The 26362-nt window shown below is 40.6% G+C and overlaps 1 pseudogene across 1 annotated transcript; it reads left to right on the top strand.

Annotated features, from left to right (window-relative positions):
- Positions 1-3169: 3169 nt before the first annotated feature.
- LOC311578146 (multivesicular body subunit 12B-like) lies at positions 3170-4007 on the top strand (annotated as a pseudogene). The gene is made up of 2 exons: positions 3170-3190; positions 3274-4007. The product of its transcript is annotated as a multivesicular body subunit 12B-like (transcript).
- Positions 4008-26362: the final 22355 nt, after the last annotated feature.

Below are 26362 nucleotides of genomic sequence, written 5' to 3'. Positions count from 1 at the left end.
AAAGCACAGAATAGCTAAAACAATCCTGTACAATAAAATATCCTCCGGAGGAATCTTCATACCTGATCTCAAGCTGTACTATAGAGCAACAATAATTAAAACAACATGGTACTGGCATAACAACAGGCTGGTTGGTCGATGGAATTGAATCAAAGACCCATAAATAAATACACACACCTATGGGCACCTGATTTTTGACAATGAAGCCAAATCTATACAATGGAAAAATAACACACATCTTTGACAAATGGTGCTGGTCTAACTGGATGACTACATGTAGAAAAATGCAACTGGACCCATATTTGTCACCATGCACAAAACTCAAGTCAAAGTGGATTAAAGACCTCAACATAAAACCAGATATACTAAGTCTGTTAGAAGAAAAAGTAGGGAAGAGCCTTGAACTCATTGTCACAGGGGATAACTTCCTGAACAGAACACCAGCAGTCAGGCTCTAAGATCAACAACCAATATATGGGACCTCATGAAACTGAAACGCTTCTGTAAGGTAAAAGAAACATACAACATAACAAAATGACAGCCTACAGATTGGAAGAAGATCTTCACCAAGCCTACATCTGATAAAGGTCTAATATCCAAAATATATAAAGACCTCAAGAAATTAAATACCACCAAACCAAATGACCCAATTTAGAAATGGGGTTCAGAGCTAAACAAATCTCAACAGAGTAATATTGAATGGCCGAGAAACACTTAAAGAAGTGCTCAACTTCCTTAGTCATCTGAGAAATGCAAATCAAAATGACTATGAGATTCCATTTACACCTTTCAGAATGGCTAAGATCAAAAACTCAAGAGACATCACATGCTGGCGAGGTTGTGGAGAAAGGGGAACACTCCTTCACTTCTGGTGGAAGTGCAAACTTTCACAACTACTTTGGAAATCAGTCTTGTGTTTTCTCAGAAAATTAGGAATAGTGCTATCTCAAGACCCAGCTCTTCCACTGCTTGGGATATACCCAAAAGATGCCCTATGACACAACAAGGACATTTGTTCCACTCTGTTAAAAGCAGCCTTATTCATAATAGTCAGAAGCTGGAAACAACCTAGATGTCCCTCAGTTGAAGAAAGGATAATTAAACTGTGGTACATTTACACTATGGTATACTACTCAGCTATTAAAAGGAAGGAAATCTTGAAAATTGCGGGCAAATGGATACAACTAGAAATGGTCATCTTGAGTGAGATAACCTAGACTTAGAATGACACTCATGGTGTATACTTACTTATAATTGGATATTAGCCCAACATGTATGTCCTCTGAGAGTCCTCACTCAGAGGTGGGGGGATCAGAGACAGATGCTGGGACTCACTATTGGACTCCTGGTGAGAGTGGTATGGAACAATGGGGAGATAGAAGGACACAGAGGGTCCAGGAAACCAACAATAAGGCCATCAAGGCTGGCAAATCTGGACCCAGGGGGGCCTGCACAAACTGCTGTGTCAGCCAAGGACAATGCATGCAGTAAACATAGATCCCCTATTCAGATCTAGAAAATGGACAGCTCATTCTCCATGGTCATGGGAAGAGGGGGACTGACTCAGACATGAACTCTGGTGTCTCCTATTTGACCACTTCCCCTTGGTGGGGGATGCCTGATGGCACTCAGAGGAAGAGGATGTAGGCTATGCAGATGAGACCTGATAGACTGTGGTCATATGGTGAGGAGGAGGTCCTCTTCTGTCACAGGCCTAGGGGAGGGGTATATGGTGAAAGAGAGAGGGAGGGGGAACCAGAAGATACAAGTGAGTTGATAACAATTGAGATATAATCTGAATAAATTATTTTTTAAAAAAAATTTGATTATTTCTAGGTGACTGACTACTAACTTGTATTTCTTAATTATCCGTGAAAATTTATGACGGTAGTTTTCACAAGACTAGGACATACATAACATATTTAAATGAATTGCATTGAAATTATACACACATAAACCCTGAGTAAGAGTTGAATCATATATACAATATATTGTGGCAAATATGACATTAAATTTCTATCATACAAAATTACATGCCAATCTAAAATATTTGAGGTTTGTTGTTGCTTTCCAGTTTAAATAAGGATACAATAACACACCCTTCTTTTTCTTATAAAGAACATATAATAATCCACCCCCTTTTTTTCCTACCAAGGAGATACAATAATTTAGCCTCATTTTCCCTTTAACTGCTTTCCCCTTTCCCCCCATAACAGTAGATAGGAAAAAAAGATAGAGGGGGAGAGAGAAAAAATTCTTAAATTTAACCAATTTTCCTTTGTTTCCTCCATGACAATGACCAGTAATAACTTAAATTTTTTTATTATTAAATATTTTTTATTTTTTACATATACATTTATATTACACACATATATGCAATAAACTACATTCAGCAAGAAGATGCACAAAACCATCAAGAATTATATACATGTTACATTCATAGTGCTTTGGTTATTTGTATTTCCTACCTATAACTTTAACCAACTCGCTAAGTGACAACAAACATGCTTAACACTCTGAACACCAATAACTGCCCATCCCACCTCTCAGGAATGAGGGCATTGTGTTCTTTAGATGGCTTCTGACTGCCTTGGGGTTATGGCATCTTTGAGAACCCTAAGAGAATTCGAATGCTGGCCAGGCCCTGGGAGTCCTGCAAGGGCTGGATGTTTCACTTTCCGCCCAGTTCCTGTACAAGCCTAGCTGAGTCAATCTGCATATTAATATCCATATGTTTCAAAGAGAAGTGTATTTGATGAGAAGTGAGGACTGTACTCATCAGTGTGTCTAAGCACATAAGTCTAGAATACAGTTAAGAATTATCCTGTGGCTTAGTAAAGTTGTGGTTGTAGGTTCTCTTCCGAGATCAGCGATTTTGCTAGCCCTTGGTAGATAGCTAGGTTTTTAGTGCCTGAATCATTTCCTTTTTGTTGAGATCACCTTTAGTACAATTACAGTTGTTGCTTACCATTAAGGTATGTGTGCCACTATTTACCCTTATCACGACATGCTGGGTATTGTTGTGGTTTATAGCTGGGTAGGATTGTTAGCTATTTCCTCCCTTAGGAAGTTTGTATGGTTCCTTTTCATTCAGTAAAGCTGGTTGTTAGGGAGGCATTGAAGTCAGTTCCAGAGGGCAGGCCCCAGAGGGTGGCCTCTGCCTGGCACGATGCCACACCGCGGGCTCTTGGTGCTTCAGCTCGGCCTCACACCTGGAGCGAGCTGGGGACTCGAATGGCAGCAGTGTTCTGAGGATGGAGCCAGGTTGAGTAGACAGCAGATGGCACGGATGCTGACCTTGGGAAGGACAGCTTTTTCAAGTCCAAGGTTACCAGATACCTGTGTTTCACAAGATCATTTTCCAAAGAAAATAGTCTCTTGGGGAATGTGCTGGTGGACATGAAGCTCATCAGTGTCAGGATACATTGCCTGTGGGCTTCATCCCCATCCAGGAGATGGTGGACACACAGGAAGTGGTCTTCAGGAAGAAGAGGCTATGCATTAAATTTATTCCTCAGGAATGTCAACCGACACTGCCATTTGTGACATTTGCATCATGGGCCAGACCAAACAGGCACCTCCCCAGTACATGTTTATTGGGGAACTGAACAGCGTGGGCATCTGGTATCACATGGGCAAAGTGCCAAGAAGCCATGACTCATCCCAACCCACCACACCTTCATAGTTGTCAGCTGTTTACACCTCAGCCCCAATCCTTCCCAGGCACATCTCACTAATGCTATCAGCTACCTTCTGAGGCAGGAACAACACCAGCACAGACTATGAGTACCAGATTTCCAATCTGTATGCCATATCAGCAATGGATGATTTCAGAGAAGTTCTCCTGAATTCCAGAAAGTATGAAGCCCTTTGATCTCTTGGGGATCACCATCAAGTCTCTGGCAAAAACTAAAAAGGAGTACAAGTACAGTTTCTGCACAGAACAGAGTGTAGCTGTATGGCTCCCACCCAGCCCTAGCCAGTGCCAGCAAATCCCCCAGTCCTGAGGAGCCCACAGTCTCCTGTGAGAGAAGACATCTCCCACCCGGTATCTGGAATACTGATGGGGCGGCTTGGGTGAGTCACTCCTTTTGTCACCTGCCCATTCTGCTTGCCCTCCCCACTGACCAAGAGACTCTGGGCAGCTGTGTGGTAATATATGGCCATCAGCTCACCTGACAAGACTCCTGTGACTCCCTGGGAACGTTCATAATTGTGACTAATGTATGTGCTGTTAGTGACCAGAGTCTCTTAGCACATGTGTGATGACCACTTACCCAAGAAAGAAAGAAAAATCCTCCCTTACCTGGGTCACCCGTGAGGACCCAGGCATATGCTCCAGCCTCCCAGTGGCACCCACTGGCTACCCTACAACTGACCATTGCCTATTGCAGGAATCCCACAAGGCCACTGGATCCCTCCTGGAAGACTACACAATTGACTGCTTCACGCAGGACCCTGCAAGATGCACTGATCACCTCTGACCCCGCTGGTCAGCAGGCTCAAGTGGTCCATGCATCTCATGATGACACTGAGGAAACAGGCCTCCAATGCACTTTAGACAACTACAGACTCTTCCTGCAGCACACACACTGGACGTCCAGAGAGCAGTGATGGAACCCTGCTTTCTGTGGAGGTGACTGGGTGCCTACCTGGATGGAAACTTGGCTGCCAGGGTGCTGTGTCTGGCCACAAGCTCAAGTCTCCACAAACAGCTCACCTGTGGAGCATCCACCTGCCAACAACAGCTCCAAATGCTTCTGTCTTGTGCTCTGACCTGGTGATGACTGACACAGCATGCTTTGAGAGGAATGGCACCCAGCACTGCAGGGACATAGTACAAGGGCACCAACTCCTCTCAGCCAGCACCACCACACTGTCTAGAGGACACTTCAACTAGAGATCTGTTGTTTGAAAAGGACATCTGTCCCAGGCCTCTGAATTTGGGCCAGAACATTTCACAGGTGTCAAACCAAGATGTCCAGTTCAGCCCTACATGTGTTGCCATGAGAACAGTGGTCATTGTTGTCCCAGCGCTCAGACTCACTGTCATGCAACTACTTTGTCACAGTTGGCTTCTAGGTTTTGACTGACACTGGTCCCCAGAGGGTCTATGGATGTGAAGGTGTGTACAATGGCCAGTTGCCATGAGCAACTACACACCAGATCATACAAACCTCTTCAGTTACAGCTCCTGAGGTAGCCACGGGCAGCTGGATGCCCAAGGTGTGAAAGGATCAGGATCAAGAGCCAGCCAACAAGATGTCATGAGCTGGGACAGGTCCAAAAATACTTCACCAACTTACATCAGCCCCTTGGGACCTTGTGGACCACCCTTCATCCTCCTCAGCTGTCTTTTCTACTTGATGATACTTCATCTCTATGTGTCAGGAATGGTCATCTCATCTTGCCTCAGATATGCCATGCCCTGTGGAGTACTCATTATCCCTTTGCCTCTAGGCTCCATAGCCTCTGGGTAGCACAGGTCATGAAAACATGGTTAGTTCATCTGCCTGTGCCCCCAAACCCCATGGGCTCAACATAGGCATCTCTAGCAAAGCCTAGTACAACGTTGGCTCTCAAAGGAGCTAATGAACTGTCCCCAGTTGGTTCCACAACCCAGGGGTTCTGAGGACCTATGTCTACTGCTGCTGTAATGCCAAGTGGCTTGTATGAATCAAAGCCCAACAGAGATGGGGCAACCACTCACAGTCTGAGTTAATTGGGAAGGTTGGGGGGCAATGCTTTGGGCTCTTCTGACCACTTCATTTATGTTTGCCCACTTTGTCTTATCACATCTTTCCATTCCCCAGTTGTGAAAAACCTAAAAATGGCCGTAGAGATTCATAAAACTATAGCTTCATCAGTCTTGGCAGCACACTATCGCCACAACCAGTCTGCCCCAGGATTCGAAGAGCACCTCTACCAGCACTCTCTGGTCACACCCATGGTGAAGACACACTATTGGCAGCCAGTTGCCAGTCAGCAGCAATCCCCTATGACCCCGTTCCTGGTCCTGTTGGTGTCCCTGCCTCCTGCCCCTGCCCTGGACTGCTGCATGCCAGGGAAGCAGGGACACAGGGTAGTAAAGTCTAGCACTGTGCTAGGGAACCACTCACGTGGCTCGCAAACTTGCTGCCCATCTTTCTAATTGTCTTCCTGCTTGTTGTTACCTATCTTTTAATCTCTTTTCTTTTTTTAAATTTTATTTTATTAATTTATTCATATTACATCTCAAAGGTTATTTCATCCCTTGTATCCTCCCATTCCTCCCTCCCTCCCATTTTCCCCATACTCCCCTCCCCTATGACTGTGACTGAGGGGGACCTCTTCCCCATGTATATGCCTACAGGGTATCAGTTCTCTTCTTGGTAGCCTGCTGTCCTTCCTCTGAGTGCCACCAGGTCTTTCCCTCCAAGGGACGTGGTCAAATATGAGGCACCAGAGTTTATCTCTCTTCTTACTTGCTGTCACCCACCTTTCTACCTCTTTTGCTGTTGACAAGCTCTTTCTGTGAAAGCCCTGCCAACACAAAACAATACTGTCTGAATTCCAAAGAATGACAGGCAGAGCTCTGTGCCTGCAGCCTGAGTTAACACAGCTAGTACAAGAGCGTAGACATTTCCTGTTATTTGTGCGCTTCACTTTTTTTTGAGTGTTTCTTTGTTCTTCCCTCATAATGGGATAGCTAAATATTAAAGGAAATGTTTTTCCAATAACTCACTGTCAATGTTCCTTCATGGGAAAAATATCTAGGATGAGCTAAACTTGTAATACAAAAATGATCACAGCTAAGGCATGAAGTACTAAGCCAATGCTATTAAAATTTCAGAGATATTAGTCATTCATTATATGGAGGATCTTCTCTTGATCATCAAATTAGTGCTTAAATGCTCAATTTTCTGATTAAATAAATAAAAGGAATGCAAAATATTCAATTTAAAACCATACCGCTGGGTACACTCTTATCTGTTTTGGGCTCTGTTCCTTAAGTTGCTTTCTGAAAACTTTCAGTTAAATTCTATAAAATGTAAGAGCTAAAAACTAAGAAGAGTATTACCTTATTAAATAATATGGCCTGAACAATCTTTAATTGAGTCTTTGGCTTTTGAGAGTGCCAATACAAAAAAAAGCTCTCCTGGAAGAACATCCATGACCTAGTGTCCACTTCCCAGGCCATATGCCCTTGCCCTCCACAAGCCTTTCTCTCTCCATTCTTGTGGCTGTCTTTGTTATTATTATCCATTCTAACTCTGCTAACACACAGCCCTGCACCCCAATCATTTCCTATATCTACCACTGGATTTTTTGTTACGGACACAATAAATTCATAGGAACAGTACATCACATCCAAAAAGGTGCCAGGGGCCTTTAAGAATTCCCATCCATGTTGGCCACTGGGACCTTCCTCCTCCTGACCCCTGTTTCATCCAATTTCTGAAACAACAAGTAATCAACATTGCCAGAGTCACTACCAAGCAAGTTCTGGCCCAGTACCAAACCATTCCTAACCCAGAGGCTGATTACTATGATGATGCCTCCCCCTTTAGAAAACAAAAACAAGGAGATGTGTCATTAGGGAGCTGCACCAGAAGGGGAGCCAGTCTGGAGCAAGGTTGAAGTTGAGGTGTGCCCAGACCTCAAAATCCCACCTTGAGACTGTCAGGAGTAGGACAGTTTCTTCCCTTCCTTGGGCCTGCGTGTCCCTCCATGTGTGGCCTTATAGCCTCAACCTCTGTAACCCTTGATGTGGTCACATAGCCTGGTGACCAGGTTACAGATTAAACTTTCTCTCACTTTGAATTCCTGTTCAAGAAAAATAAGACTTTCATTCCCAACAGTGTAGCCCCAGCCAATGATGTATACTCACCTGGAAAGCCTCTGCCTACTCCCCAGAGATTTTAATAGCTGTTGTTCCCTACAGTTAAATGGACTGTCTCACTGAAGCCGGTCTCCCTGGAAGTCTGTTTCTTGCATGCTAACTGCAACCTGAGGGTCTTCATCCTCCATCCCTTCCCCTCCATCTTTCTTCCCCTCCCAGGATCCATCAATTGTGATCATGGGCAGTCACACCTTTACAGCTCTGGAAGTGTGGTGAGGAACGGCAGACCAGGCTGGCTTCCAACTCAGAAATCCATCTGCTTCTGCATCCCAAGTGCTAGCATTAAAGGCATGCAGCACCACCACTTGGCTTCTATAAGCTTTCTTAAACAATATATTGTAAATGGAGTTCTGCTATATAGGATACTGATCCTGTCAAGAATCATAGGCTATCTATCAAAATTCCCAGTTCTAGATATGCGATACCTCTTTTTGAATTAATGGTCATGGATGTCCAAGAGACTCCTAAAGCAATATAGGCTATTGGCACCCATTTGATTTCTCCTTGAAGCATGAAGGGAGGACACTGTTGCCAAACTTTATATATTTCAGACAAACAATGTGTAAGAATCAAGCTGAAACTTGATAGAATTCATAGAATCAGTGTTGGTATGCAAAATTAAGAAAGAGAAAAATCAAGAATCCTATCCATCTGTAAAGCCTAAAAACCATAAGAAGATACACCCTGGCAAGACATCCTCATGGCATAATAATGGCACTTTTATCTTGTGGTAACCAAAGACTGTCTAATTGGATACAAGCCTGCCTGATGGGAAGAACTCGTGCCTGCATTCTAGATGCCTATACCTTTTTTCCATCTGCAACATTTATTTATTGTCTTTTAAGAATTGTTTAATTTTTCCTTTTTATTTATTCTTCTTTCATATATTACATACTGACTGCAGTTTCCTCTCCATGTCCTCCACCATTATCTCCTCCCCCAGATGCACTCTCTTCACCTCCCCTCAGAAAATAATAGGCCTTCCAGGGCCATCAGCCAAATAAGGCATCAGAAACTACAATAAGACCAAACGTACATTCTCACATCAGGCTGGAAAAGGCAACCCAGTAGAAGGAAAAGGGCCCCAAAGGCAGGAAAAAGAGCCAGAAACAGGCCCCACTCCCACTGTTAGGACCTCCACAAGAATATTGAGCCCTATGACTATAACACATGCAGAGGGCCTTGTCAGACCCACTCAGGCTCCCCGATCTCTGTGAACCCATTTGAGTCCCAGTTAGTTGATTGTGCGGGCTGTGTTCTTGTGATGTACTTGATCCTGCTGGATCCCCTAACCATTCATCCTCTCCTGCACAGGACTTCTCCAGATCTATCCAATATATTTGGCTGTGGGACTCTGCATCTCTTCCCATCAGTTGCTGGATAAAGTCTTTCTGATGATCATTACTCTAGGCTCTGGTCCAAGCACATCTTGTAGCTATGGCAAACTTTAGGTCAGAGGATTTGTAGCTGGGATGGGGTCCCAATCCCTCCACATGAGGGCTTGACATTACCAAGGGTGGCTCATTCAGGCTTTGTGTCTCTCACTACTAGACCTCTTTGCTAGTGTCATCCTCATAGATTCCATAGTTTCCATTGCTCCATTCCAAGATTTCTACCTTGCTCCCAAAATGTCCCCAATCTAAATTTCTATTTGTATATTATAATAAGAAATACATCTAATTTTTTATCAAGGAAATTTCCTTTCAGCGCAGATTGAGCCTATTATGAAAATCTACAACTTGTCAAGGTGTAACAAATAAGTGTCCATGAGGGTGTCTAAACACTCAAATTACTTCTACAATACAACATTTACGCCTAAGACTCAGGCAACATTGTGTAAAATGGGGCAGAAAGACTATATGATCCAGAAGAAAACTGTAACTCTGGATAGACTATATCTTCTAAACATGACAGAAATATTTAATAATTAAGTAATATTATATCAACAATATGGTTGCCTAAATAACCTGCCTAATGATAACACCAGTAGAAATGACAATGTGGACAAGGAAATCACACAAAGACTCATCCCTAGATGAAGAGCTGCAAGCAATCAGTGGCTGCTGAGAGAGGGAGACTCAGTCTGTAGAGACAAATCCCCTGACAGGTTTCTCAACCCATAGGGGTCAGTCTTAAACACATGTACTTAAGAACAGTACTAAATAGACTCAGTGGGTTTTATTCATATACTTAGAAACACACATTCAGGTATATGTACATGTATATAATGGTAATGAAGAATAAAAGTTCTTGAATTAGATAAGGAATTGTGGTAGAGAAGGGGTAGAAATACATAAATACAGTACTCATGTATGATATATTTAAAAAATTAAAACCGTTACATCATGAAATTAAGAGAGGTCCCCTAGGAACCAACTCTGCCTGAGGCACTCTTGGCAGAGGATGGTTGCTGGGGATGAAGACTTATTTTTCACTGGGGATGTGGGCAGTGGTATGTAGGTTGTCTGTATTCCAAAAATGACACCAAACCTGTGAATATACAACCAACATCAACAGGTCTCAGTGGGATCTCTTGATCCCGACCCTGAGCACCTGCGTTCCACTTCTGAGACTCATGTAATGTAAGGACAGAACTGACTCCCAACATCATTCTCTGATCTTTACAATCGCACCATTGATGTGGGCATCATTCCATCTCCTATACAAATACATAAATAATGAAAAATATCTGGACAACTCAAGGAGCTAGAACACAAGAAAGAAAGACAAAATCAAAATTAGTAGAAGGGAATGTGGGATAACAATAAGAAAAGTCATAGAGTAAGTAAGATTCAAACACAACAATGGTGAACAAAACAAAGAACTGCATCATAGAAAGGGGAAACTGAATTGAAAAGCTTCCATCCAGACCAACACAGAGAAAGAGATGTAGGATTCAAATAATCAATATCATTGGAGAGAAAGACTTTAGCACTGGTGTCATGGAAATGAAAAAAGATCTTTAGAGATAATTGAAAGTATAGGTGCAAAAATCTTGGTAGCTTAACTGAAATGGACATTCTTACAGATGAACATATCACACACCACCAAGAGTCATTCTTGAAGACACTAAATTGATGGGATGGAGATGTGACTCAGCAGTTAAAGCACACACTGCTCTTGCAGAGCACTGAGTTTGTTCCTACATCCACACAACACACCTCACAGGCACCTGTAACTACAGCTAGAGGGATACAATGTCTTGGGCCTTAATAAGTGCAGGTGATAGGACCACACAGATACAAATACACACAGATCCAAAACAGAAACACGCACGTGCACACAGACAGACACATAGATACACATACATACACAGACGCGCATGTGCGTGCGCGCGCGCGCACACACACACACACACACACACAGAGGGACACAGAGAGACAGAGAGACACAGAGAGACACAGAGATAGAGACACAGAGGAGGCGGAAGAGAAAGAGAATTATACATGAAATAAACCTTAAGAAAAAAGTTATTCTGAGTCCACAATAAAAATCTCAGTGGAAATATGGAATACTACTCAGCTATTAAAAACAAGGAAATACTGAAATTTGTGGACCAATGGATGGAACTAGAAATGATCATACTGAGTGAGTTAACCCAGAAGCAGAAAGACTCACATGGTATATACTCACTTATAATTGTGCACTAGCCCAAAAGACATGTCCCACAAAAGTCTTCACTTACCAGAAGATTGGGATAGATGTGAGGACATCCTACTGAGACTCTAGGTAAGAGAAATATAGGAGATGGGGAAATAGAAGGACCCATAGGGTCCTAGAAACCTACAAGAAGAACATCTTGACATCTTAACCAAGGACAATACAAGTAGGAAACATCGAACCCCTACTCTGATCTACCCAATGAACAGGACATTCTCCACAGTTATGTGGAGAGCAGGGACTGACTCTGACATGAACTCTGGTGCCCCATATTTGACCACTTCCCCTTGGTGGGGAGGCCTGGTGGCACTCAAAGAAAAAATAAGCAGGCTACCAAGATGAGACTTCATAGCCTATGACCATATAGTGGGAGAGGAGGTCACCCTCGTTGTAGACCTAGGGGAGAGGATTAGGGGGAAAGCGGGAGGGAGGGAGGAAAGGGAGGATACAAGTGATGGGATAACAATTGAATTGTAATCTGAATAAGTTAATAATAATAAAAAAAGAAGTCAAGTGTATCACTAAATAAATGACCAGCAATATAAAAAAATCTCAGTGGAAGAAAAATCTCTGAAACACATGCTCACTGCTGAGGACCATGTAATATTTAAGGAGGTCCAGATGAGTCCTGTGAAGAACTATAAACTATTATCTTTTTTAAAACACTTGAGAAAACATTGAAAAAATAACAAAGCAAATCTAACAGTGCTCTAGAATAATTATTCGCCGAAGTAATTGCAGCTGATTGCAGTGCAAAGGTACTCCAGCAAATGCTGAGCAGTAAATGTGCTGGGGTAGTTACAAACACTGTGATAAAATTCTTCACAGAACAACAACACAGGAACAGTTTGCTTATCTTTATGTTTTGAGGGCTTGGCCCATGTTTTGTTGTTGTTGTTGTTTGTTTGTTTGTTTGTTTTTCACCTGAGCAGAATATAATGGAAGTCAGAACACACAGCTGAAGATGGAAAGTCCCTCTACGAAGGACAGGACACAGAGTGTGATAGGAAGGGACAAGGTATCACTTCCATTGCCTTACTTACTTAGTGTATTGTAGCTTTTAAAGTTCCCGCAGTTTCCCCAAGAAGTTCCAGCATCTGGTGAGCAAGCATTTAAAGAATTTAGACCTATAGTGTGTTTTCTACACTCAAACCATAACATTCTGCTCTTGACCATAGAGAGTCATGCACATTTCAGGGCACCAGCTACACTGCAGGGCCCCACACACCTTCCTCTCAAATTCCTCTTTGATTCTGTTGGCCATGTTTGGACACCAAGTGGCTGTGTGATTTTCAGGGCAGATGTGAATAAATATCTATTTACCCACAAAACTCACGAAGAGTGTATTAACAACTCTACCAAAGTTCTCCTTGGTGAACCAATTAAATTATTGGAGTGTTTTATGGGGCTATGAATGAAGGATCAATAGCGAAATGTGGATGAGGGTTACTTAAAGGAGCCCAGACGATTCAGGGACAGCTGCACCTTAAAAAGGCCACCATAGCTAGCATGGATGACAACCAATGAAAGCTGCAGCCTTGGAGCCCCCTGCCAGACCTGAGACAGTAGGGCATGTTAATTGTAAGGGTCTTCTCTAGGCAGCCTCAACTGGGCAGAGAGCCATGAGAGTCTCTTTCTTTCCTCTAGAAGAGAATTTTTCAGTTAGAAGAAATTTGCTTCACATGAGCATCTCTGATCTCTCGGGAACCAAGAGGCCATTACTTGATCCTAGAATAAACCTCACATCTTCAGACTGGGCACAGCTTTACAGGAGAGGATGTCTTATCTGGTTTCCTCAGGCCCCACAGAAGCCTATGTGCTGTCCTTTGGTAGGAAAAGGATCCACATTCAGTAAGAATCTGATGCCCAGGTGATGTCCTGTACCCCTTAAATCAGTGATTATGGACTCCGTGTGCTTACGACATAGTTTCACTTTTATCTCTTACCCTCCTCTAAGTGTTCACATCTGCTCCTTCTCTTTCTGTGTGTGAAGGCTTGGGCTGTTCTTCTCCTATATCTAGCAAGCTTAAAATGAGTTGCTCCATATCCCCCACCCACACATTAACATACAGTTAATATGGCCATGCCTTGTTTTCTGGTCCTAGATTTAGGAATAGATGTGTTTAGTGAAGGCAAATATCCAAACTGTTGTAATATCCTTAGGATTTATTGATTTTTCTCATTATTCACAGCTATTTCCCACAATACCCTTAGTATCTGTTATTGTCCCTTAGAAACAGAAGATAGGAAATAAAATTGTAACTGAACTATTTTCAGTGTGGCTGTCTTACCAAGAGCTGAAAGAAACCTACAGCCTATTTTAGTGGAGAAGCATTCCTATTAAAGAACTGAAGGGACGGAGAGAAGTTATACAAATTTGGAATTGACTATAGGTATCTGTTGTTGTTGGAACGAATGGAACATTGGGAAGTTAAGGTTTCTATGACACTGTCAGTTGATAGTCCCCCTCCCCCCCCAGGGGCACAATGATAGAGACAAAGAGATACAGAAAGAGACAGTGAGATTTAGAAAAAGAGAGAGAATTAAAAGTGAAGCAAAAAACAAAAACAAAAACAAAAAACCCACCACAACAATAAATGCACAAATGCGTTGCCTTCAGACTAATGTCAGTGTGTGGTTTTATCTATGTAAAATAGGAAAACCCATTGATGAGATGCAGGCTTGTCTTTTCTGAGGATGCATAGTGCCTAGAGAAAATATATGACCTAGTGAAAAATGAAAGTATTTTATGTCTTTCTGGAGTCTCCACACAGTTTGTATTTCCAAGAGCTTTCTCTATCTCAGTGTTACCAACTGTTTTTTTTATTACTTCTATCAGGTTGATTGTGTTTTCTTATGTAGTGTCACTGTGTGAGCGATCTCACTGTCACCAGAGCTACCATAGAATGAAAGGAAGTGAATAAAATGAGAGTATGCCAGTATTTGAATAGGTTAAGCCACTACCTGTCTCCTGAGGAAATGCACCCCATTGTAGAGACAAGCTGGTTGCCTGAGCAAAAGAAGAGACATTAAGCCTTAAATAAACTTATGTATACCCTAGGCATTCAGTTACAGAAACTCCCATTCTTGAGGAATTTATGCATACCCTAGGCACCATGTACCTGGGTTTTCACATTTGTTGCAGATGCTTTTGTCTCTCCATAGGGGATGGACACTTTCACCCTTTAAACTAAATATCCTTCTCTAGGCTCTATGGCACCTGATTGAAAGATTAAGCTGCTACCTGTCTCCCAAGGAAATGCACCCAGTAGTAGAGACAAGCTGGTTGCCCTGAGCAAAAGAAGAGAAGGCATTAAGCCTTAAATAAACTTATGCATACCCTAGGCATTAGTACCAGGGTTTATACACTTACATAAACTCCCATTTTTGAGGAGTTTATGCATACCCTAGGCACCATGTACATGGGTTTTCACACTTGTTGCAGGTGTTTTTGTCTCACCTCTTTGCTCCATAGGGGATGGACACGTCCACCTTTTAAAGTATATGTCCTCTGAGCTCGATGACACCTGATGGATAGGTTAAGCCACTACCTGTCTCCTGAGGAAATGTACCCCATTTTAGAGACAAGCTAGTTGCCTGAGCAAAAGAAGAGAAGGCATTAAGGCTACCCTTTTAAGTATGTGAATTCTATCCTTTGAGTTTTGGGGATCTAACTAGGCTGATGTATACTTTGTCACTTGCAAGTCTTTTTGTATCTGGTGTGACCGCCACCTGTCCCCCATGAAAGCAGCTCACGTTTAGAGGGATAAGCCAGCTGCCAGAGCAGTGACACACTAACTCCACAAACAAAGGCTTTTCAATGTGGGAGGCATGCAGTTTGCATGTCTGTTTAAATCCTAGACTGTTTTTGCAAGTAACTTATAAGCAGAGGTGTCACACCCTGTGAAGACCAGGCTAGTCCTAAACTCATAGAGATCCACTTGTCTTTTTCTCCATTGGGTTAAGATTAATGGTGTGTGCCACCACCACCCTGCACAAATATTTTGTCTCAATTCCTGTCAAAATCTACAAAAATAAAAATTCTAAGTCTTGGGTCAGTTGCACCAATTTAGGCATCAGTAAGTGAAGCCCTGCCTGTCCACCATTCTTTTGAATTTAGTTATTGCTAATGTCCATAGGTGGACCCTTTCCAGAAAGAGCTGACAAACACCTTGCAGCTAATAAGTTCTGAATTTCAGCCATTACCAACTCTATGGAAAAGAGTTTGGTACCTTCTTCCTGTCTCATTGTTGGTAACTTAGCCTGGCATCTCTCAGCTTTCTGCCTTTCTCCCTGAATAACAAAAGCCAAGAACAGGCAAAGAGGATCCAGGAGCCTTCTGCCATAGAGACTTAATTGACAGTTTATAAATTCACTCAGCATTCCTCCACAAACATGGATCCACCAGAACCCTTCCCAAACACTTGATATTTTAATGTAGCTGAAACACAGGAAAAAGACCTTAAAGCTATGTTTATGGAGTTGTTTGAGACATTTAAAGAGGAAATAAATAAATATCTCAAAGAAATTCAGGAAAATACAGTCAAGTAGATGAATGAAATGAATAAAATGGTTCAGAACCTAAAAATGGAAATAGAATCAATAAAGAAAATACAAACTGAGAAAAACTCTGGAGGTGGAAAACTTAGAGAAGAAAATAAGAACCATAGTTGTAAGCATCACCAACAGATTATAAGAGATAGAGGATAGAATCTTAGGCCTAGAAGACACAGTTGAAGAAATTGACTCATCTGTCAATGAAAATGTTAAATCAAAAAGTTCCTGACACAAAACATCCAAAAAACAAGGATATCATGAAATGACAAACTCTAAGAATTATAGGAATAAATTAGAAAGAAGATTCCAGGCTTCAAGGACAAGAAACTATTCTCATGAAAATCATAGAAGAAAGTTTCCCCAGCCTAAAGAAAGAGCTGCCTTTGAACATACAAGAGGCTAACAGAACAACAAATAGACTAGACCAGAAAAGTAATTTCTCTTGCTGCATAATAATAAAAATATTAAATGTAAATAATAAAGAAAAATGTGAAAAGCAGCAAAGGAAAAAGGCTAAGTAGCATATAAAAGGCAGAGTGATCAGAATCACACCTGAATTCTCAACATAGACTATGAAAGACAGGAGAGGCTGGGTAGATGTCATGCAGACACCAAGAGAGTATAGATGCCAGCCCAGACTTCTACACCCAGCAAAGCTTTCAATCATCACAGAGGGAGAAAACAAGATGTCACATGACAAAACCAAATTCAAACAATATTTATGCACCAACCCAGCCCTACAGAAGATACTAGAAGGAAAACTATATCCCATCAAGGTCGACCACACTCAAGAGAACACAGATTATAGATAACTTCGCATTAGCAGAAGCAAAAGAAGGCAAGCAGAGAAAAACACATAATCACCACCAACAGCACAATAAAAAGAACTAACAGTCATTGGCCACTAATATCTATCCATATAAATGGCCTTAACTCTATAATAAAATGACACAGGCTAATAGAACAGTTGTAAAAACAGGACCCAACACTCTGCTGCATACAAGAAACATTTCCAGCATTACTTCAGAGTAAAGGGCTAGAAAAAGGTTTTTCAAGTAAACAGGCCCAAGAAGCAAGCTGAAGTAGCCATCCTAATATCTAATAAAATAGATTTTCAACCAAAATTAATCAAAAGAGACAGGGAAGGACACTTCATTCTCACCAAAGGAAAAATCTACCAAGAGAACATCTCAATCCTGAACATCTATGCCCCAAATACAAGGGCACCTGTATTTGTAAGAGAAACATTATTAAAGCTTAAATCACAATTCATCACCACATATTAATAGTGGGAGACTTCAACAATCCACTCTTACAAATGGACAGATCATCAAAAGCAGAAACTAAACAAAAAATAATCAAAGTAACAGAGGTCATGAATCAAATGGACCTTAATAGATGTCTACAGAACTTTTCACCCAAACACAAAGAATATACTTTCTTCTCAGTACCACATGGAACCTTCTGCAAAATCAACCATATAGTCTGTAACAAAACAGACCTCAACAGATAAATCTTATCAGGATTAAAGCTGGAACTCAAGAATAACAAAAACAACAGAAAACCTACAAATTTGTGGAAACTGAAGAACTACCTACTCAATGACATTTGGGTGAGGGAGAAAATAAAGAAAGAAGTTAAAGACTTTCTAGAATTTAATGAAAATGAAGTCACAATGTATCTAAACTCATGGGAACAACGAAAGCAGTTCTAAGAGGAACGTTCATAGCACTAAGCACCTTCATAAAGAATTTGGAGAGACCACATTCTAGCAACTTAACAGCACATCTGAAAGGTCTAGTACAAAAGGAAACACACACACAAAAGAGGAATAGACAACAGGCAATCATATAGCTCAAAGCTAAAATCAATGAGGAAAGAACAATACAAATAATCAATGAAACCAGGATCTGTATTTTTTTTTAAATCAAGAAGATAGACAAACCCTTAGCCAAACTAACTAAAAGGCAGAGGAAGCATATCAAATTTAACAAAATTAGAAATGAGAAGTGGGACTTAATGACAGACACTTAGGAAATCCAAAAAATAATTAGGCCTTATTTCAAAAGCCTGTGTTCTACAAATTTGAAAAATCTAAAGGAAATGAATTATTCTTTTGATTTCACTTATCAAAGTTTACAAAGTAAACAGTTTAAACAGTCTTACAATCCCTAATGATACAGAAACAGCCATCAAATTCCTTCCTGCAGAACTCATTCTATGAAACCACATTCACCTTGACACCTGAACTATAGAAAGACTTAACAAAAAAGAATTTCGTATTAATTTCACTCACAAAATTTGATGCAAAAGTACTCAATTAAATACTTGCAAATATTTAAACACATGAATTACAACATTCACCATGATCAAATAGGCTTCATCCCAGGCATGGATGGATGGTTCAACACATGAAAATTCATCAATGTAATACATCATATGAATAAGCTGGAAAAAAAACCATCACCATCTCATTAGATGCAGAAAAAAACCTTTGACAAAATACAAAACTACTTCATCATGAAAATCTTGGAGAGTTCAGGGATACAAGGCCCATACCTAAACATAACAAATATTATATACAGCAAACTTATAGCCAACATCAAACTAAATGAAAGAAACTCAAATCAATTCCACTGAAATCAGGGACAAGAAAAGGCTGCCCAGTCTACCAATATATCTTCAATATAGTATTTGAAATTCCATCTGGGTTAGTAAAACAACTTAAGGAGGCCAAGAGAATACCTATCAGAAAGGAAGAAGTCAAAGTATCACAGTCAAAGTATTCACAGAAGATATGATAGTATGCATAAGTGACCCCATAAATTCCATGAGAGAACTCCTAAATCTGAAAACACCTTTAGCAAAGTGGCAGGTTAAACGATTAATAAGTAGCTCTCTTGTATACAAAAACAAATTGGCTGAGCAAGAAATTAGGGAAATAACACCCTTCACAACCACAGATAGTATAACATATCTTGGTGTAACTCTAACCAAGCAAGTCAAATAACTACATGACAAGACCTTCAAGTCTCTGAAGAAAGAAACTGAAGAATCTAACAAAAGATTGAAAGATCTCCCATTTTCATGGATCAATAGTAAAATGGCTATCTTATCAAAAGCCATTTAAAGAGTCAATGCAATCCCCATCAAATACCAACACAATTCTTTACAGATCTTGAAAGAGCAATTCTAATCTGTATATGGAAAAGCAACTCAAAATAGCTAAGACACTCATATACAATAAAAGAACTCATGGAGCTATCTCCATCCTGACTTGAAGCTATACTACAGAGCAATAGTAATAAAAACAGCATGGTACTAGCATAGAAACAGACTGATTGCTCAATGGATTCCATTGAAGACCCAGAAATGAATCCACACATCTATGGATCCTTACTTTTTGACAAAGGAGCCCAAAACCATTCAATGGAAAAAAGACTGCATTTTCAACAAATGGTGCTGGTCTTACTGGATGTCTACATGTAGAAAATACAAATAGATCAATATTTACCATCGTACACAGAAATCAAGTCCAAGTGGATCAAAGAACCCAATATAATACCAGACGCACTAAATCTATTAGAAGGGAAAGTGGTAAAGAACCCTGAAATCACTGGAACAGGAGACAACTTTCTGAACAGAACACCAATAACTCAGGCTCTAATAACAACTATTAGTAAATGGGACTTCTTAAAACTGAACAGTTTTTGTAAGGCAAAGGACACTGTCAACAAAAAGAAATGACAGTCCACTGATTGGGAAAAGATCTTCACCAATCCTACATCCAACAAAGGGCTAATATCCACAATATATAGAGAACTCAAGAAATTAAACACTAACAAACAAAATAATCCAATTAAAAATGGGGCACAGAACTAAACAGAGAATTCTCAAAAGAGGAATGTGAAATGACCTAGATGCACTTAAAATGTTCAACATCAGTAGTCATCATTGACATGCAAATCAAAATGACTCTGATACTCCATCTTACACAGGTCAAAATGGCTAATATAAAAATCTCAAGTGAAAGCACATGTGGAGAAAGGGGAACACACCTCCATTCCTGGTAGGAGTGCAAAACTGTAGAACCACTTTGTAAATCCATTTTGTGCTCTCAGAAAATTGGGAATAGATCTACCTCAAGACACAGCTATACCACTTCTGGACATATAACCAAAAGATACTCCACCATGCAACCAGAGCATTTGCTCAACTCTTTTCATAGCATCTTTATTCATAGCAGCCAGAATCTGGAAACAACTTAGATGTTGCTTAAGCAAAGAATGGATAAAGACATTGTGGTACATTTACACAATGCAATACTACTCAGCTATCTAAAACAAAGAAACCATGAAAATTTCAGGCAAAATTATGGAATTAGAAAAGATCTTACTGAGTGACAAAACCCAGAATCAGAAAGGCATACATGGTATGTACTCACTTATTAGTGGCCTTTGGCGTTATAGTACAGAATAAACATACTACAATGCAGACTCAAAGAAGATAAATAACAAAGAGGATCCAAGGAAAGATGCATAAATCTTACCCAGAAGGGGAAAATAGAATAGACAGAGGTAGTGCTCCAAGAGAGTGAACAAAGTAGTCAGGAAGTGCAAAGAGAAATAAGGGAGATCAGATTTGGGGATAGCAGTAGGTGGTGAGTTGGGAGAAGGAAAGAAGGTCTATAGAGAAAAGAGAAACTCTTTTCTCTGTAGAGAAAAAAATCATCTCTGTGAGGATCTTGAGAAATAAGTCATGGTAGGCTCCTGGGAGGATATGAGGGAGACTAAAGCAAAGACTCCTAGTAGCAGGGGTCATAGAGATTGAAGAGGACCTTTCACTACACAAATCTCCTACTAGAAGGAGTGGAACAGCAACTCACCCACAAAAAAATTAACTCCAAACTCACCCTTCCTACAAGATGTGCAAGGTTAAAAGATATAAAAGATAGAGCAGAGATTGTGAGACTGTCCAACCAATGCCTGGCCCAACCCAGGATCCCCCACATTGGAGAGAGCTAATCCCTGGCACTATTAATGATACTCTGCTACCCTTATAGAAAAGAGCCTAGTAGAGTTGTCTTCTGAGGGACTCCTCCCAGCAGCATTTCAAAACAGATGCTGAGACTCACAGCCAAACATTGGGTGATGCATAGGGAGTGTTGTAGAAAAGTGTGGGGAAGAAATAAAGGACCTGGAGGAGACAAGATATTCAGAAGAAGATCAATAGTGCCAACTAATCAAGCTTCAGAGGGGCTTGCTGAGATTGGAGCATCACCCATGGACTAGACCTTGACTCCCTACAAAGGTGTAGGCCACGATCAGCTGAGTCTTCATGTGAGTCTTCTAGTAAGGGGAGCGGGGGATTTCTCTGATATGGATTCTGTTGTCAGATTTTTGGTCATTTCTCCCTGGTGGGACTGCCTTACCAGGCCACAAGGGAAGAGAATGTGCTCAGTACTGATGGAACTTGATGAGCTGAGGTGGATTGGAAGTAGAGCTCCCCCTTTCTGAGGAATAAGAGACAGGGATGGGGGAGAGGGTGTGACTGGGAGGTGGCTGAATATGACCAGCTTGTAAAGTGGATAAATAAATAAATAAATTACAAAGCCTTCATGTAAATCTAACCATACCACACTCACAACATATGACCACCTCTGCAATTGCTTTAGCAAGAGGTGACTGTGCCTTCATGAATCTTGCCATGATTTTCTTATTCCATCTTGAATGAACCTTCCAAGTCGCTAAGACTGAGCATATTTAATGATGGAGAGTTCCAGTTTTTCTGCCCCTGTTCCAGGAAAGAAGCAGAGACAAGGGCATAGTTCTATCCCTGTCCCATACAGCCTGTTCAGACGTTTCTCCTGCTTTCAAGACATAATATGGCTTAGGACACTGTGTTAGAGCATTGGGACTATTCAATATTCTAATGTCAAGTAGAAGACTTTTGTCAAAGAATAGAGAACTCCAGATAAACATACTCCCATTATTGACTTGCTGACCCTCAATGCCTTTGAGAGGCTGGCAGGAAATGGATTGGTCTCTGCCATTAACAGTCTGCATAGGCAAGGATATCTTCTCTGCCTAAAAATGTCACATTTTTATGGGCTGGTTTCTACCTCCTCTAGTGTCATGATATAATTTCACCTTCACTTTATGCATCATGCAGTCTTTATCTCTAGGTTCATCACCACTGTGTTACCCTTTCCCTATACTGCAGGCTTGAACAGGATCAGTGCTATTACCACTGAACATTGGCTGTCTGCTTGTAACCTATCCAGTATTACCAATTTTATCTAAAACACTGGTCAGCTAGCATTTTTTTCCTGCTCTGAATTCTAGCTGCTCAGTAGCATAGTATCCTATAGAAGCCTGATGTGGCTGGCTACTTAAAACAGTTGGCTCGGAATTGCATCCGTCAAGTTATTTCATCATAGTCTGTGGTCGATTATTTTGCTGTTGGTTCTATCTGTGTTTGCCTGTCTCTTCTGGTCAGAACCTTTAAGGTTCCAGACAGATATACATGGCAAGGCTTTATGCGACCCTTGTGTTCACAGTGTGGCTCTTCCTCATGTGTAGCCCGTGTTCATGCATCCGTTGTGCCACACTCTTCTAGGTTCAGACTGATTTGGATACACTCCTTGGTTGTTCTTCAAGTGCATTGGTTCTACACTCTTTCAACAGGTGTGTCAGCAACACCAGCTCTTAACTCTATGTAGTTGATTCTACAGAGCCCTTTGTAGCACCCTCTTATGGGGGATTAATGTAGAACTAGTTTTCTTCAGTGAGTCCTGGAGATTTAGGCCAGCAATGGAACAGTTGCAAAATCTCTGCTTTCGGTAAACATATGTTTTGAGAGTTAATGCCCTTTTTCAGTTTGGAGGATTAAAAAAAACTTTTCCCCCTTGGTACCTGATCCCACAATGGTTAAGATACCAAACATGCTCTTGAACATTAAACAGGACAGGGACTGTTATGCAAAAGCGACAAGAGTGTCCAATAGAGTCACGTCATCCATCTCTTGAGTCTGGAAAGGTTCCTGATGTTGACCAATCTCCTCTTTCATAGAACTGAAACCAATGCAGAAAGGCCAAGGTTTCCTATACCACAGCTTATAAAAGACACAGAATGAATGTCCCATTTCTAGTGAGTTTTTTCAATTTACTCCTGTTTATGTCTGATTAAAATAAAAGACATAATTTCAATTGCCCCCACAAGGAGTAGTCTTCTTGACTGTCAGCAGGCCTTGAAGGACATCCCCAGTTAATAAATGTTAATTGAGTAAGGAAAAGAAATGATTTTAAACACACTGAGACAGAGGGGAGGACATTCTAGTGGGACTCTAGATGAGAGAAGCATGGGAGAATGGCAAAGTAGAAGGATCCAGAGGGTCCTAGAAACCTACAAGTAGAACATTATGATAGGCAGATTTGGGCCCAGGGGTCCCGCTCAAACTAAGGCACCAGCCAAGGACAATACAGGCGGTAAACCTTAAACCCCTACCCGGATCTAGACAATGGACAGAACATTCTCCACAGTAGAGTGGAGAGTGGGATATGACTTTCTCACGTACTCTGGTGCCTCACCTTTGACCATGTCCCCTGGAGGGGGAGACCTGGTGGCACTCAGAGGAAGGACAGCAGGTTACCAAGAAGAGACTTGACACATTTTAAATTTGTTTAATATGTGCACAGACATGTCAATCATTCAGCACTAAATATCTAAAAAGCCATTTACTACAATTCTTGTTTAAGTTACTCTAGGAAAATATAATCTTTACATTTAGAAGAAGATTTTCCTCAAGTGCCATTACTTTCAAGTTCTGATAAGATTTTACATGTCTCACTCATTCACAGTTTTACATCATATATATCACATACTCACATTTTCTTTCAGATCCCCCCAAAATTAAAAAAAAATAATACCACCACAAAAGGCATTATGAAACTCACACAGCTTTGAGAGGACCAAGATCAAGGAGCAGCTTTTTGTAGAAAAAAATCTCTAAAATATCATATGGGGATGGATAGAAGTATTTTAAAATATCTTATACATATTGATATGTATAGTTGAATTATAGTTGCCACTTAGTATGCATAGTATTGTAGAGTGAAAAGTTAACAACTTTACTGTATTGTAGAATGAGAAGTTAATAACTTTTCCATGTGGAATGTAGTGCTGAAGAAGTAGATAACCCAACCGTCTTGAAATTAACATCTTGTTCTTTCCTAGTTATCAAGAAAGTCAACCAATCAAACAAGGAATTAATCAACCCACCAAGTAATCAACCAACCAACAAACCAAACAACGATTAAACCAACCAGCCTAACAATGAACCAACAAACCACCAACCACTCAGTGAGCCAATCAACCAACCAATGAAGCAACCAACTAAACAAACAAACAAACAAAACTAAGTAGCCAGTCAATTAACCATCCAACCACAATCCAATCTAAAACAAATAAACTTGCAGACACATTCAATAGTCCCTTCTCTTAAAAATCATAATGAACAGTGATTTCTGGCAAAATGTCATTGTTTCTGCCACAGACTGAATTCTTCCTAAAAATAAGCAAGCTTGCAAGCAGGCGGAGTCGACCACCAAACTCTGTCAAGACAGGTAAGAAAGACCTCAATAGTTCCTGACTCACAAATATGTCTGTCAGATATTTGGGCTAAAAGGCTGCAGACGATGCCCCAACGTTATAGAGAGTGTTGGGTGACTGTTCAGGCAGTAAACTGTCTCAGCCATTTTTTTTTTCCATTTTGGAAGCTGCTAACCTGCACTTCCAGTTCACTCAGGTATTTGAGTTGTAGTCATTCTCAAATCTCTGATGGGGTTGAGTAAGTTTAGTCTTACTATTAAGCTTAGTAGGTTAGGGGTTAAGATGTTTTTAGATCAAGATACATGTTTTAAGTTAATACAGAGGAGATATGATAGATATTGACCTTCATTCAGAAATTTAGACCCAACAAGATAGGAAAGATGTTTACTTCAATTTTGCCAAATACAAATAGCCAAATCACTATGAATGTAACATTTATATAATTCCCGACTGTCTCATGGTTCTTGCTGTATGTAGTTTATTTTATTCATGTGTATATAGTATAAATGTATACATAAAAAAGAAGCATAACAAAAAATATGTTCCTAACTAGACCTGGGAAATGGTTCAATGGGCAAAGCACTTGCCATGCAATTGTGAGGAACTGAGGTCCAATCCCCATCACCCACATTGATGCAGGTTTGCAGCCTGACTATAATTTCAGCACTTGGGAGACCCTGGAGAATGAGAGTTAAAAACAATAGCTCAACAGATAAGTTCTGGTTTTAAGTGAAAGTACTTTATTCGAGATATAAGATCAAGAGTGATAGAGGAATATGCAGAAATCAAACTCTGGTTTTCACTGACCTTTGTACACATATGTGTGAATACGTGTAAGAGCATCCAGTTTACCAACACACGTGCAAACACACATATACACAATAAATAAAAAACTTTTAAAATGTTCTATGTCTACTAAATTTACACTTGTAAAATAGTTATGAAAGTACTTTGAATCACAAAAAAATATGAGGCAGGAGTTACTGAGGAGACAGCTCTGAGACTGAACTGTCCTGGCTCCTTTATCTCCTGGTTTATCAGAGGCCAGGCTCACCCTTTCACATCCGTCACCAACTGCAACTAAATCATCATTTTCTTGGTTTGGATATGCTTTCCTTTTTTCCCTCCCCTTTCATTCTAGTTTCATGGTTTTTACTGGAGATGTATCCTTTTCTGTTGACTTTTTTATTTTCTTCATTTCCACTGTTGCAGAACCAGGTTTTTAGCCAGCCACTGCTGCAGACAACATCTTGATTTCTTTCTTTATGGCCCTACTACTGAGGGCTGAGTTGAGCTATTTCTTGGCCGGCTGTAAAAAAAGATGTCCCAGGAGCCTTTAGGCCACGTATTCCCTTATATACTTCCCTAGGCTGGGCTCCTGACAGAAGAAACTATTTGAGTTTTAAAACTACAACTCCTATCTGAAGTCTTTTCAAGTCATTCTTCATCAAAGCCACCAGATCTGACCACCATTTTTATGTTTATTGATTCACCATTGTGTAGCTTTGAAAACATAAAGTCATATCTGATACCCAGATAATACTACAGAACTGGATTGCATTGCTTGGCATTGATCAACTTCTGAATGCAAGAAGTTAAAAAAAAACAAGCACTAACAGGGAAGAGGAGCCCTAACAGGGGTTGGTATGACCAG

The sequence above is a fragment of the Acomys minous genome, assembly GCF_964271855.1.
Source record: "Acomys minous genome assembly, chromosome: 2".
Lineage (NCBI taxonomy): Eukaryota > Metazoa > Chordata > Mammalia > Rodentia > Muridae > Acomys > Acomys minous.
The sequence above is the reverse complement of the archived record's forward strand: the minus strand, read 5'-3'. Positions and strand labels throughout refer to the sequence as shown.